At 48.3% G+C, this 14,523-nt stretch overlaps 1 protein-coding gene across 1 annotated transcript in view; it reads right to left on the reverse strand.

Annotated features, from left to right (window-relative positions):
• LOC132897488 (protein phosphatase 1 regulatory subunit 1B-like) overlaps nt 1-14,523 on the reverse strand; it is a 97,103-nt gene that overhangs the window by 11,534 nt on the left and 71,046 nt on the right. The gene's annotated exons all lie outside the window — the stretch shown is intronic.

Raw genomic sequence — 14,523 nt, forward strand, 5'->3', positions numbered from 1 at the left:
GGGAGTGTCTGCTCACGCCCCCAGCCTCACTCGGCACGGTTTGGCTCGCTTCAGCCCTACACCAAAACAGTGCGAGTTTTAGGGGCTAAGCAGGGCTGAAGCGAGCTGAGTCGTGCTGTTTTTTGGTAGTCGAAACGCGAGCTGTGTCGGGCTGAAGTGAGCTGAAGCAAGCTGAAGTGAGCTGAAAAAGGGTAGTGGAAAAGGGCCAATACTGTGTGCTCAAATCTAGCCAAATGCAGCCAAACTGATTGGTCGGCATTTCATAATACAGATGGGCAGTGACCCAAAACATAAAGCCAAAGCAACCCAGGAGTTTATTCAAGCAAAGAAGTGGAATATTCTTGAATGGCCAAGTCAGTCACCTGATCTCAACCCAATTGAGCATGCATTTCACTTGTTAAAGACTAAACTTCAGACAGAAAGGCCCACAAACAAACAGCAACTGAAAACTGCTGCAGTAAAGGCCTGGCAGAGCATTAAAAAGGAGGAAACACAGCGTCTGGTGATGTACATGAGTTCAAGACTTCAGGCAGTCATTGCCAAAGGGTTTTCAACCAAGTATGAGAAATGAACATTTTATTTACAATTATTTAATTTGTCCAATTACTTTTGAGTCCCTGAAATGAAGGGACTGTGTTTAAAAAAATGCTTTAGTTCCTCACATTTTTATGCAATCATTTTGTTCAACCCACTGAATTAAAGCTGAAAGTCTGAATTTCAACTGCATCTGAATTGTTTTGTTCACAATTCATTGTGGTAATGTACAGAACCAAAATTAGAAAAATGTCTCTGTCCAAATATTTATGATCCAAACTGTCATTGCCAACAAAGGGTTTTCAACCAAGTTGTGGCAGCGGGGGCATGGCCAAGCATCGGTCTGTGACAGGAGGGCGGAGTCAGGGAAGGTAAGTGGCAGAATCACTACACCTGATGTCAATTAACCTGTGTTTGTGTGTCTTCCCAGTGACCGCGCCCTATATAAAGAGAGAGAGAGCAGAGGAAGGCAGCTCTCTCTGGAACCAGTCAACTGGTGTGTTCTGTGTGACTGGATATATTTGTCTCTGAAAAGAACAAGTAAATAGCATTATGGAACTTTGTTCTGGCCTGCCGTCTTTCTGTGCTCCTCCCCCTCCTACAAACTGCCACACAAGTATTAGAAATGAACATTTTATTTACAATTATTTAATTTGTCCAATTACTTTTGAGCCCCTGAAATGAAGGGATTGTGTTTAAAAAATGCTTTAGTTCCTCACATTTGTATGCAATCATTTTGTTCAACCCACTGAATTAAAGCTGAAAGTCTGAACTTCAACTGCATCTGAATTGTTTTGTTCAAAATTCATTGTGGTAATGTACAGAACCAAAATTAGAAAAAGGTTGTCTCTGTCCAAATATTTATGACCTAACTGTATACTAGCATGCAGGCTACTGATTAACCCATAAGAGCCCAGACCGATTTCTCAATCAAGGAAAATTATTGAGGAAATAAAATTAACTACATAGATGACAAAGAAAACATTTCTGACCTTTTTTTTTTTTTTAAATAGCACTTTTCATGTCTCAAGATCTCAAATATTAAATTGCAAATTTGCAGAACACTGCAACACTATTACACTGTTAACCCAAAAGTTCATTCTATGCAAACAGTTTGAGTAAATACCACTTTTAAAGATTAGTTTTATTGCATTACTTAAACAGTATGAGTATATGAAGAGTACGGTATATGAAACAGTCATTGGGTGTACTCATTTTTGTAATTTAAACAAACTTAAACTATCATGTTTTACCTCAGGCCACAGTGCTGCCCTGTTGTGATTGGCTCAAAACTCAAGACAAGTTTGTGCTTGTCTGTTGACGGCTACAGAGGAAGTTGCACCATTTTCTAATTTACACAGAGCAATTTAAGGTCTTTGCACTTTGCATGCTCCTTGGACAATATGCCTACATTTTTCTGTTTTTAACAATGAGATAAAATCTCTTGCGATGGTGATCTCGTCAAGATGGCAGCAGTTACACTTCGGTTAAACAGCAAAAAGAAACATACAATACTAGTAACAAAACAATGCTAACTGCATAGATTAAAAAAGTGGCTATGAACAGACAACAGCACATATCACGTATCATATTACGGCAGGAACAAGCAGTAGTAACATCCCTGACCTTACGCTTAAAGCTCGACAAAGGAAAAACTTGACAGCAAGCTAATTAGCATTTGTTACCGGCCACAGTCGGTACTCGGCACGTTAAAAGTGGGTCAACGTTGTAACGACATAACGTTACAGTACAAGCAATGCTTATTTAACGGTAACAAACTTAAGCCCTATATGTTGAAATTCCTATCTTATTTGTTCGTTAATTTATCACACAGTCTTACCTCAGTCAACTTCTTCCCTCCTTCTGTGAAAATTCAACGTCTCAGATGCGGACACAAGTGGGCGGGGGATGCGTTTGATTAAGTCTCCTGGTTGGCTGGTGATAGATTGGTGTCGTTATAGCACATCAGAGCGGTTCATGCCAGGCTCGAGTCCGATCCACCACTGACGAGTTGCCCAATAAGAATCCAGAATGTCATCAAAAGACGTATTTTTTTCTCAATAGACGCAGGTGATGTTAAAGCCTATTGGCAGTCACGAGGCAGACTACAAAACCGCAGGGCATCAAGGCCACTGTGACCTTACGGCAGATATTTTTTTCCAAGGGCACAAGGCCAAATTGAGAGGGCATGAGGGCCATGGCCCCCGTGAAATTCCTGCCCTGGTGAGCAGGTATGGCAAAAAAACTGTGCCATCTTAAGCAGCTCTAAATGAAAATCGACACTTTTGGATCTTTCAAAGAATTTGGTCCACTTCTGGTGTGCTAGTAGATCACTGAAGTCTGCATCATTGTTACTTCTCTCAATTAATTTCTTTAGATTGGTGACCTAATCAAAGCACTTTGAATCATAAATTTCTACCCCTTTCCCAGCTAGATGCCTGATGCAGCCCTCTACATCATTCCAGTCAGGAATTTCACTCAGATCCATCCACATAAAAGTGGAAAACTTCTCCATGGGTGGCATCCATCTCTCTAGATAGTCAGAACATGAACTGAACAGGTCCTGTACTTGAGCACTGAAATGATCACACCTTTGTCCATATCCATCCTTCTGCTTTTGTGCCAGCATACTCTTGACTTTAAGAGGCATGAAGTTGTTCATCTTGCGTTCATGATGCATGCTCTGGACCCTGTTCAGAATCCTCTTTACTTCCACAACTGAATTGCTCTCTGTGGCGGTTCAAGGTGGGTGGGTGGAGCACAGAGGACGGCAAGACAGAGATCAGGTTCAAAATAGCGTTTATTGCTACACTTTTCAGCCTAACAATCTTTACTCAAATAGACACACCCACGACTGGCGCCTTGTTCGGGGATGAGCTCTCCTCTGCTCTCTGCGCTCCCTCTTTAAATAGGGCGCGGTCACTGGGAAGAGACACACAAACACAGGTTAATTGACGTCAGGTGTAGTGATTCTGCCACTTACCTTCCCTGACTCCGCCCTCCTGTCACAGACCGGCACTTGACCATGCCCCCGCTGCCACATACCCCCACCGCCCGACTCAGGCCGGGCGGTTGTCCGGCCTGCAGCCAATTCCCCCCCCCCTTGACGGGAGAGGAAGTCTGCCACGACCATCTGCGCCCCCGGCCTGTGGACTACCTTGAAATTGAAAGGTTGGAGTGCCAGATACCAACGGGTGATCCGCACGTTGGCATCCTTCATGCGGTGGAGCCAGTGGAGGGGCGCGTGGTCCGAACAGAGGGTGAAAGGGCGCCCCAGCAGGTAGTACCGGAGGGCGAGGACCGCCCACTTGATGGCCAGACACTCTTTCTCTATGGTGCTGTAGCGCCCCTCACGCACCAACAGTTTCCTGCTGATGTACAGGACGGGGCGGTCCTCCCCCTCCACCTCCTGGGACAAAACCGCCCCCAGCCCTCTGTCCGACGCATCGGTCTGCAACATAAAGGGGAGAGAAAAGTCAGGGGAGTGTAAAAGTGGCCCCCCACACAGTGCAGCCTTTACCTCAGAAAAAGCCCGCTGGCACTGCTCCGTCCACTGGACCGGATCTGGTGCCCCCTTTTTAGTGAGATCAGTCAGCGGGCTGGTGACGTCCGAATAATTGGGTATAAACCTGCGATAATAGCCAGCCAGCCCCAGGAACTGTCTCACCCCCTTTTTGGTCTTGGGCCTTGGGCAGGCCGCAATTGCTGCGGTCTTGTTAATTTGGGGACGCGCCTGCCCGTTACCCAAGTGGAAGCCCAGATACCGTACTTACACCCGCCCAATCGCACACTTCTTCAGGTTGGCTGTGAGACCCACTCGCCTCAGCGACCTAAGGACGGCCCTTAGGTGCCTCGGCCAGTCATTACTATAGACGATGATGTTGTCGAGATAGGCGGCTGCATAGGTGGCGTGGGGGCAGAGGACCCTGTCCATCAGTCGCTGAAACGTAGCAGGCTCCCCAAACAGCCCAAATGGAAGTGTGATGAATTGGTGTAAACCAAATGGTGTGGAAAAGGCCGTTTTTTCTTGGGAGAGTGGAGTCAAGGGGATCTGCCAATATCCCTTCGTCAAATCCAGTGTCGAATAAAAGCGAGCAGTGCCGAGTCGATCGAGCAACTCATCAATATGAGGCATTGGGTACGCATCGAATTTAGACACCGCGTTGACTTTTCTATAGTCCACACAGAACCGGACCGACCTGTCGGCCTTGGGTACCAAGACCACCGGGCTGCTCCAGTCACTGTGGGACTCCTCGACGATGCCCATTTTGAGCATGGTCTCAAGTTCTTCCCGAACCACCTTTTTTTGTGTTCAGGTAGTCTGTAAGGGCGGCTATGCACTACCACCCTTGGGGGCGTCTCTATATGGTGCTCTATGAGGTTAGTGCGACCGGGCAGGGGCGAGAACACATCCGAAAACTCGGTCTGCAACTGGGCGACCTCCGTGAGTTGGGTCAGGGAGAGATGGTCTTCACAGGGGACCGGAGAGGTACGTGATGCCAATGCCCCTTTTTGAACCTCCGGCCCCAGCTCCGCCTTCTCCGGAACCACCGACACCAATGCCACGGGGACCTCCTCATTCCAGAGTTTAAGCAGATTGAGGTGGTAAATCTGTAGCGCCCCACCCCTGTCCATTCACCTCACCTCGTAGTCGACATCCCCGACTCGCCGTGTGACCTCAAAGGGTCCTTGCCACTTGGCGATCAATTTGGAGCTCTATGTGGGCAACAGTATGAGTACCTTATCTCCCAGTGTGAACTCCCTAAGGCGCGTACCCTTGTTGTACAGGCGGGCTTGCCGTTCTTGGGCCTGCCGCAAATTCTCCTGGGTTAGGTGGGTGAGCGTGTGGAGTTTTGTGCGCAGGTCCATAATGTATTGAATTTCGTTCTTACTTTGTGAAGGTCCCTCCTCCCAATTTTCCCGCAGCACGTCTAGAATGTCGCGTGGCTTATGCCCATATAATAATTCGAACGGGGAGAACCCCGTGGAGGCTTGGGGGACCTCTCGCACTGAAAACAACAAGGGCTCGAGCCACTAATCCCAATTACGCGCGTCCTCACATACAAATTTTTTAATGATATTCTTGAGGGTGCGATTGAACCGTTCCTGTACAAAAGCCCATCTGATATCCTTTTATGTTATGCCAATTATTCAGTTTCCTATTTTAGTCAGGCAGTTAATTGGCCACCCTTTAGACTTTAGGACCCCTTTAGGCCCCCTTTTGTATTTGTTAGTAGCAGAAGGCAAGGTCAAGGTGGTAACAGCAGTTGGATCATATCTGTAGTCTTTCACAGATGTTTCATAGTTTTGTGTGCGTGCATCTACTGGTGAGTGCCTTTATTAATATTAGAAATTTGTTGGGTGTTTAAATTGCACCAGTTATGTATGAGTCTTGTAAGTACCAAATTAATCTGGGTTTGTCAAATTGATATTGATTGGTAATTCTTGCTGTGTCATGCTAGCTAGCTAGTACTGTTACATGTAGGCAGTAATTATTACCATGAGGGTAAAGAAAATTGTATCCATTCCTTTATTTCAGAACCACACATACATGCACAGAGACAATGTTTATTTTGATATAAAGAAGAATTTATTCATGTGTGTTGTGGGTGTAAGGATTAATAAAGAAGACCTTTGCTTGGAAATACTTCTTCCTCATCATTGTTCTGATCGGACAACCTGTAGAGCTTGCTAACGGATTAGTAGCCAGCATTCATTTTACCTACACATATTTTACATGGTCCTTCGAGCCAGATACAGCAAGTTCTATAGCTAACCAATGTTGAAGCAAGCAGAAGGTGACACCCATCAGTCACCCACAACACAAGAAGCACCTCAAGCTGAGAGCGCACATACTCCAGAGCTGAGGATGCATGCATATCAACTTGCTGAAGAGAATGCTAGGCTGAGATGCTATATAGAGGAGATGGAGGAGCAACAGAGGTCTCGGTGTATGAGACATGAATATCACTCACTCCCAAGGCATCGAGCTTCACGCTCTAGATCAAGCTCATCGCTGTCACAGGAAGGGGAGACGCTTCAAAGATATCATCAGGATCCACGTCCTCCACAACCTGTAGCTGAATTGGCAGCCACTGAGAGCAAGCAACCGCATGCACTAAAAGGAGAGGATATTGATGAGCTCACTAGTGGTTTTGATGGGTTACTATGCCATCATGGGCCATCAACTAGAGACCACTCAAGCCGAAACCCAAGCTGCTATCCTCAGTCACCTCCTCACCGTAGCCATTACTCACCTACAGGCTCCCGTCATGATTCAACCTGGGGTATGTCACAACGTTTCCGTAGATCATTCTATGTGCATTATCATCGTAGCCCACCTGCTGAGGGCTATACCAGGCAGTATAGATATAACTCTGAGAGGGGCTATGACCCAGGTTGGCATTATGGTTCTCGATGTATTGAACCATCCTACTCACCTCAGCGTTCGAGCTCTCGCTCATCTCGATGCTCCTCACCACCGCGTCCTGTAGAGACAGAGTTTTTCTATCGAGGTCCAAAGGCAAAGATCCCTGACTTCCAGCGTGAAGATCCACGTGAGTTCAACAGGCTCAAAGTTGCTCTAGACAACCTCCTTCCCCCAGATGCAACGGAGCAATTTAAATTTCACATTTTAACGGATCATCTGAAGTTGGAGGACGCGTTGCTAGTTGCTGATTCTTACAGTAATAGCCGTTATCCCTACTCTGATACAATGGATGCTCTGACTGAGTTATATGGGCAACCACATCAACTTGCACTTCAGCGTATCTCAAAGTTAATGGAGGAGCCAAATGTTAAGATGGGCGACACCAAGGCATTCAAGCGATTTGCGCTCAAAGTGCGAGCATTAGTAGGCATGTTAGACCAGCTTGGCTATGCTGGGGATACAGAGCTACGATGTGGATCTCATGTTTCCCGTATCATAGGAAAGTTGCCTTATGATTTAAGAGCGAACTTCAGGACGTTTGTGGATCCCAAGAGGACTCCCATTCCCACTCTACTTGACCTGGCGAAATGGCTGGAATATGAAGTGATGATTCAAGTGGATAATTCACAGCCAATTGTTGAGCCTAGTAAGGAACGTCAGGGCCCCAAGGAGCAACGCAAGGACCGCAAGTCACAGCTTAAGTCCACGACCGTTCTTCACAGCACAGAGCAGGACAGTTCCCTGTCTGAACCACAGTTGGGTAGTTCAGACCAGCCTAGGGAAAAGCCAAAGAAATTCTGTCCCTTTTGTAACACCACAAAGCACTATCTGAACCAGTGTGCAAACTTCCAAATCCTTACTAAGGAACAAATTGAGAAGTGGATCCGGTGCAATCAGAGGTGCTGGAAGTGTGGGCGTGAACACTTAAGTGCAGAGTGTACTCTTAAGGCTAAGTGTAAGAAATGTGACAAGCGGCATCTAGAGATCCTTCATGAAGTGAACGCGGGGAGTAATAGTAAGACGACTACTTCTGTGAAGAACATGATTGGGTTAATGGAGAATTCCAAACCAACTAGCTCTACTGCTCAAACCCTCTATGTGGACAGACCTGCTGGTAGTAGTAAGGTGCTACTGAAGATTAGCCGAGTCATCTTGAGGAATGGTGACAACTCACTAGACACATATGCACTGCTAGATGACGGCTCTGAGCGTACTATTTTGCTGGATGAGGCAGCACAGCAACTTGGTCTTCAAGGTACGTCTGAAGAACTGTCTTTACGCACAGTACGCCAAGAGATGCACGTCATCAAGGGAGCCACAGTGTCGTTTTCAGTGTCACCTGCTCACCAACCTGGGAAGATGTTCCTCATTCAAAGGGCATTTACAGCTAAAGAGCTTGGTTTGACATCCCATACTTACCCAATTGCTGCACTCAAGAAGTCATATCGGCACTTGAAGAATGTACCTCTACAGCCTATTGACTGTGCGCAGCCCTTACTCCTTATAGGATCAGACTATCCGCATCTCATCATACCAACGGAGCCTGTGCGTCTTGGTCCGCCGGGAGGGCCTGCTGCCATTAAGACCCAGCTGGGATGGTCACTCCAGGGGCCTTCTAAGTTCGTGAAGCATAGCCTCACCACTCAGCAATGCCTTTTAACATCTATCACCTTGAGCAACTCTGAGTTACTACAACATGTCGAGAAGCTGTGGCAATTGGATACTTTGCCCTATCGTAGTGAGAAATTTGTGACGCGCTCAAGACAGGATGTAAAGGCCATCCAAATCCTCGAGGAGAAGACCATCAGAGTGGAGGTGGACGGAGTTTTGCGATATGCCACACCGCTGTTGTGGAAAACTGATCTACCTCCGTTGGTTGCTCCAAAGGAAGCTGTGATGGCCCACCTGCGTGGTACAGAGAAGAGGCTTGCTGCTGATCCGGACAAGGCTGCCACCTACAATCAAGAGATCAGCAAGCTAGTCGAGGCAGGCTATGTGAGCAAGATCCCACTAGAGGAAGCAACCAACAGTCTTGGGTGGTATATCCCCCATCATATGGTCCACCATAATGGGAAGAACAGAATCGTCTTTAATTGCTCCTTTGTTCATAGAGGCATTAGTTTGAACGATTATCTTCTCCCTGGACCTGTGCTGGGTGCCACTCTGCTTGGGGTTCTCCTCCGCTTCCGAGAACATGCCTTTGCAATCAGTTCTGATATAAAGGGCATGTTTCACCAAGTCCGCCTCCTCCCAGAGGACCAGCCACTGTTGAGGTTCCTGTGGAGAGAAATGCGAAGGAATGACCCCCCCAGATGTTTACCAGTGGCAAGTTCTGCCATTTGGAACAACTTCAAGCCCTTGCTGTGCCACTTTTGCTCTTCAAAAGCATGTGGTGGACCACACTGAAGATGGAGACAAACTGCGCACATCAGTGGAACAGTGTTTTTACGTAGACAATTGTCTACAGAGTCTGCAGTCAGCTCATGAGGGTAGAGATCTTGTCGATAAACTGCGCCATCTCCTGGCCGAAGGTGGATTTGACCTGAGACAATGGAGCAGTAACTGCCCAAGTATCATCAGCCATTTGCCATCAGAGAGTAGGTCTGAAAGTGCTGAACTCTGGCTCACCCAGAATGCAAGCGACCCAGAAGAAAGCACCCTCGGCTTGATTTGGCACTGCCAATCAGACACCTTAGGCTTTAAGCATGGGCAGCTTGAGCTTGATGCACAGCCTACAATGCGTAGTATCTATAGCATCCTTGCCAGGCAGTACGATCCACTCGGATTCATTGTGCCTTTTACCACCAGAGCCAAGGTCATAGTGCAGAAGCTCTGGGATCGGAAGCGCGAATGGGATGATCCCAACCTACCTTCTGATCTTTTACAAGAATGGCATTCCTGGGTGGAGGAACTTCCCCAGTTATTGCGTCTTACTGTGCCAAGGTGCTACACCACCCCTGAGCTGGACATCAACACCTGCAGATATAGTGTCCACATATTTTGCGATGCTTCTGAAAGGGCATATGGCTCGGTAGCATATCTTCGCACAGAAGACACCAGTGGATGTGCTCAAGTTGCCTTTGTTGCTGCCCGCTCAAGAGTGGCCCCCAAACGGCAATTGTCAATCCCAAGACTGGAGCTGTCTGCTGCCTTAACAGGTGCCCAACTGGCATCAGTTCTGAAGAGAGAGTTAACTCTGAATGCCCACCATTACATCTACTGGACAGATTCTATGACAGTACTTACCTGGCTGCAATCAGAATCCTGCAAGTTCAAAGTTTTTGTGGGAACTCGGATCGCCGAAATTCAGGAGCTAACCGACTCAGGGACATGGCGCTACGTAGACTCACAAAGAAATCCTGCGGATTACATCACAAGGGGAAAGACCCTGTCTCAGCTGATTGATGACAGTCGATGGCTTCAAGGCCCAGCTTTCCTTTGGCAACCGGAGACTTCCTGGCCTGAGCGACCACCTGAGTGCATATCGAACATTCCAGAGGAGCTGCGGAAGCAAGCCTTTTGTGGAGTTACAGCAGTCCATAGTGGTTCACTGCGGATTGATGCGAGTCAATACAGTACATTTCAGGAATTTCTGGAGGCTGTAGCCCATTTAGCACACGGGGCGGCTTCAGATTCCAGCAGCTTGTCAGCCGACGACTTCAGGAATGCTGAGCTGGATATTCTTCGCCAAGCCCAGGCAGAGTGCTTTGAAGACGATCTGATTCAGCTTCAATCTGGAAAACCAGTAGCGTCAACCAGTAGATTAGCTACACTGGCCCCCGAGTTCGATTCCAGCACCCGGTTAATACGCGTTGGAGGCCGCCTACGTAGATGTGATGATATAAGTCAAGACACTCAACATCCAGTTGTCCTTGACCCCACTCATAATATCACAAGGCTGATCATCCAACGGTATGACGAGGAGCTGCATCATCCTGGGCCAGAGCGAGTCTTCGCTGAAGTTAGGCGACGCTTTTGGATCCTGAGAGGTAGACAAGCAATCCGTAAGTTCCAGTACAAATGCCCTGAATGCCGTAAGTGGCGTGGCACACCAGACATTCCACGGATGGCCGATTTGCCTCCCTCCAGCCTAAGGCTTTACAAGCCCGCCTTTCATTCAACTGGAATAGATTGCTTTGGCCCTTTCCAGATCCGAATGGGAAGGCGTAATGACAAGCGCTGGGGTATCTTGTACAAGTGTCTTACCACCAAGGCCGTCTATATAGATCTCCTGTCAAGCATAGACTCTGATTCATTCCTTATGTCACTACGTCGTTTTGTGTCCAGAAGAGGTAAGCCACACGAGATTTTATGTGACAGAGGGACAAATTTCAGAGGTGGTGATGCTGAACTGAAGGAGGCATTTCAGGCCCTCCAACCTGCCTTGAAAGAGAAGCTTGCTGCCCAGCAGATTTACTTCTGTTATAACCCACCTAGTGCACCGCACTTTGGTGGCTCCTGGGAGAGACAGATACGGTCTATCAAGGCAGCACTGGCTACAGTTCTTGGAGCACAAACTGTCCCAGAAGAGGTACTACGGACAGTCCTGGTAGAGATTGAAGGAATACTCAATTCCAAACCTTTGGGTTATGTGTCCTCGGATATCTCAGATCCTGACCCTGTGACTCCAAATTCTCTTCTGATGGGGAGGACCGATGCTTCTCTACCCCAGGTGATCTACCCAGAATCAGAGTTGCTAAGCCGCAGGAGATGGAGACACAGTCAAGTACTGGCTGATCAGTTTTGGGCCAGGTATATCCGTCATTACCTACCAAGTCAACAGATTCGTCAGAAGTGGCAAAAGGAAAAGGAAGATCTGACTGTTGGCACAGTGGTGATGATTGTGGATCCTCAAGCCCCAAGGGCCCTCTGGCTTGTCGGTATAGTTAAGACAGTTCATCCTGGTTCAGATGGGAGAGTAAGGACAGCTGAAGTATTGGTGAAGGACCGGACCTACTTGCGACCAGTGGCAAGACTCATCCGACTTCCTGCACTCCCAGAAGACCCAGGATAGATGGCCTTCCAGAAGCAAATCTGCATAGCAGATTTGGGGGCGGCTGTACAAAAGCCCATCTGATATCCTTTTATGTTATGCCAATTATTCAGTTTCCTATTTTAGTCAGGCAGTTAATTGGCCACCCTTTAGACTTTAGGACCCCTTTAGGCCCCCTTTTGTATTTGTTAGTAGCAGAAGGCAAGGTCAAGGTGGTAACAGCAGTTGGATCATATCTGTAGTCTTTCACAGATGTTTCATAGTTTTGTGTGCGTGCATCTACTGGTGAGTGCCTTTATTAATATTAGAAATTTGTTGGGTGTTTAAATTGCACCAGTTATGTATGAGTCTTGTAAGTACCAAATTAATCTGGGTTTGTCAAATTGATATTGATTGGTAATTCTTGCTGTGTCATGCTAGCTAGCTAGTACTGTTACATGTAGGCAGTAATTATTACCATGAGGGTAAAGAAAATTGTATCCATTCCTTTATTTCAGAACCACACATACATGCACAGAGACAATGTTTATTTTGATATAAAGAAGAATTTATTCATGTGTGTTGTGGGTGTAAGGATTAATAAAGAAGACCTTTGCTTGGAAATACTTCTTCCTCATCATTGTTCTGATCGGACAACCTGTAGAGCTTGCTAACAGATTAGTAGCCAGCATTCATTTTACCTACACATATTTTACAGTTCCACTAAACCGTCCGTTTGTGGGTGATACATGCTGGTGCGGATCGGCTTAATCCCCAATAACCCATACAGTTTGCACAGTGTCCGTGACATAAATGTGGTGCCTTGATCAGTCAGAATCTCTTTCGGGATTCCAACTCGGGAGATAACGCGGAAGAGCGCCTCTGCAATACTACGTGCTAAGATATTGCGCAGAGGCACTGCTTCCAGGTATCGCGTTGCATAGTCCACAAGAACTAATATAAAGCGGTACCCTCGTGCTGACCGATCTAATGGCCCAACGAGATCCATCCCAATCCTTTCGAACAGGGTCTCGATTAATGGCAGAGGGCGCAAAGGCGCTTTTGGAATGGCCACTGGATTCACTAATTGGCATTCGCGGCACGCCGTACACCACCTACGAACATCGCTGCGAATCCCCGGCCAATAGAATCGGGCCATTATTCGGGCTAGTGTCTTATCCTGCCCTATGTGTCCAGCCATGGGATTAAAGTGAGCTGCCTGGAATACCAATTCCCGGCAGCTCTTTGGAATTAGAAGTTGCGTGACTTGCTCTTTAGTTTGAGTGTCCTGCGTCACTCGGTATAACCTATCCTTTATAATCGCGAAGTAGGGGAAGGACGAGGTCGTGTTTGGCTGGAGCGTTTGACCATCGATTACTCTCACTTGGTCAAACGCATGTCGCAGAGTCTCGTCCCGCGACTGCTCCAATGGGAAATCTGCGAGGGATTCCCCAATAGAGAGAGGAGGGGCCGGTGGCTCCTCACTCTGACGCGGAGATGATGTAGACAGCTCTGTGACAGCTGCTCCCGTCAAAGTGACACCGGGACCTCCCCCTGTTAAATGGCAGGACCCACTCTTTACTAAGCGTGTCATTAAATCCCGAAATCCCGGCCAATCAGTCCCCAAAATTAAAGAGTGGGTAAGGTGAGGATTAACTGCCGCCTTCACTATAAAGTTTTCCCCTCGGAAAAAAATGTGGACCGACACCAAAGGGTAGCTGTGAACGTCCCGGTGCACACACAACACCTTCACCCCCTGTGCTCCCCCCAATGCATCGTTTTGCACCAGGCTTTGGTGAATTGAGGTCTGATTACAACCAGAATCCACCAACGCCTGATATGTATCCCCTTGAATACTCACTGGTATGCGATACGCTCCGGCCCAATCGAGGGCGGCTTCTGGCGCGTTGGGGATCCGAACCACCGCGCCCACCTCCATTGCCGTGCACTGCTGTTGGAGGTGGCCCGGTTCCCCACAGCACCAGCAAACCAGCCCGGACTTCCTCTCTGCACCGGTGTTCTGGGTCTCACTCACCTGAGGGGGGGGAGACAGACACAGAAGGGAGAAACGGGAGGGCACCGCGGGTGTGGCGGGCCGGCTGGGGTGGTGTTGGCCCCCACCTCCGCGGTGGGGGAATGGGGCGAGGATGGAACACAGGAGGAGGGGGAGAGAGAGAGAGAAGAGGAGAGAAGAGAATAGGCTGTCTGCTGTCCTGCTGCCGGAACAGCCACCAAATGGTCCTCCGCCAGCTCGATGGCCTGATCCAGCGATGCCGGGCGGTGGCACTGGACCCACTCCGCGGTTCCTGTTGGCAAGCACGCGATGAACTGCTCCAGCACCACCTGATCGATGATCTCCTCAGCGTTGCGGTTGTTGGCCCTCAGCCACCACCAGCAGGCATCCCGGAGTTGCTGGCCAAACGCGAATGGCCGGCTGACTTCCTCCAAGCGCAGAGCGTGGAAGCACTGGCGCTGCTGTTTGGGGGTGCGCCCCACACGCTGGAGGATGGCCCGGTGAAGGTCGGCGTAGGCCAGCCAGTGGTCGGCAGGGAGCTGTAGTGTGGCCAGCTGTGCCTCTCCCGTTAGC

This window comes from Neoarius graeffei, chromosome 14 (genome assembly GCF_027579695.1).
Source record: "Neoarius graeffei isolate fNeoGra1 chromosome 14, fNeoGra1.pri, whole genome shotgun sequence".
Taxonomy (NCBI): domain Eukaryota; kingdom Metazoa; phylum Chordata; class Actinopteri; order Siluriformes; family Ariidae; genus Neoarius; species Neoarius graeffei.